The sequence below is a fragment of the Schistocerca serialis genome, chromosome 1, assembly GCF_023864345.2.
Source record: "Schistocerca serialis cubense isolate TAMUIC-IGC-003099 chromosome 1, iqSchSeri2.2, whole genome shotgun sequence".
Lineage (NCBI taxonomy): Eukaryota > Metazoa > Arthropoda > Insecta > Orthoptera > Acrididae > Schistocerca > Schistocerca serialis.
This window is the reverse complement of record NC_064638.1, coordinates 291,435,467-291,436,724: the sequence shown is the minus strand read 5'-3', so window position 1 is coordinate 291,436,724 and position 1,258 is coordinate 291,435,467. Positions and strand designations below refer to the sequence as shown.

The following is a 1,258-nucleotide window of genomic DNA, read 5'->3' as shown; positions in this document are numbered from 1 at the left end:
TTTTCACACATCCCACATTGATTTCCATGGTTCTTTTACAGAGTACTTTGTGTTCATTAGCACTAACAATTCTAAACAGGTGGTGCTGCTCTCAATTGTTAAATGTGGCCCATCTGCCAACGCATTGCCTATGGTGAGAGGTAATGTCTGGAATCCAATATTCTCAGCACACTCTTGGCACTGGGTATCTCAAAAGACTGAATTCCCTAACAATTTCCAGAATGGAATGTCCCATGTGTCTAGCTCCATCTACCATTCTGCATTCAAGGTTTGCTAATTCCTGTCATGTTGCCATAATCATGTTGGAAACCCTTTCACATGAATCAATTGTGTACAAATGATAGCTCCACCAATGCATTACCATTTTATATCTCGTGTGTGCGATACTACTGCCATCTGTATATGCACATATCACTATCCCATGACTTTTGTCACCTCAGTGTACATACCCTATGGAGAAACATACAAAGAAATAGAGACTACTGCATAATAGGTGTTAAAGTATCATACTTCACAGGATCATTTCTGTAGTATGTCTTCAACTCTCTCTAGTTCAAAATAAGTAGAGTGATGCTGAATGAAATGGGTGTTGCTATCAAGAGAGTAATGTATGGAGCTGCTGTAGCAGAATATTGTCAAATGATTTTTCACAAAACCAAAAAAAATTCTGCTTATATGTAAATGCTGTTTTTGGCACCAGTGTTAGTGTCCAGTCACTCGCAAATGAGACAGGAACTGAAATTGAGGATAGCAAAGCAAAAGCTGAAATGCTTAACTCTGATTTCAAACATTCCTTTAAAAAGGAGAACTCAGGAGAATTGCTCCAATTTAATCCTCATACCACCGAAAAGGTGAGTGAAGTAAGTGTTAGTGCCAGTGGCATTAAGAAACAGCTGAAATCATTAAAATCGAACAAAATTCCAAGACCTGATGGAATCCCTTTCATCTATACTCAATTTGCAGCTGAGTTAGCCCTAATCTAGTGTAGATCCCTTGAACAAAAAACCATGTCCATTAGTTGGAGGAAAGCACAGAGGGCTAGTAGAAGTGATCCACAAAAATACCATCCAATATCCTTAACATTGATGTGTTGTAGAATCTTAGAACATATTCTTAACTCAAATGTAATGAGCTACCGCAAACAGAATGGCCCCCCTCCATGCCAACCACCATGGATTCCAAAAAACATTGATCACACGAAGCCAAACTCACACTTTTCTCTCATGACATACTGAAAGCTTAGGATCAAACATTTAAG

At 38.6% G+C, this 1,258-nt stretch overlaps 1 pseudogene; it reads left to right on the top strand.

Annotated features, from left to right (window-relative positions):
• The first annotated feature begins 500 nt into the window (after positions 1 to 500).
• On the top strand, positions 501 to 577 carry LOC126424297 (small nucleolar RNA U3; annotated as a pseudogene).
• Positions 578 to 1,258: the final 681 nt, after the last annotated feature.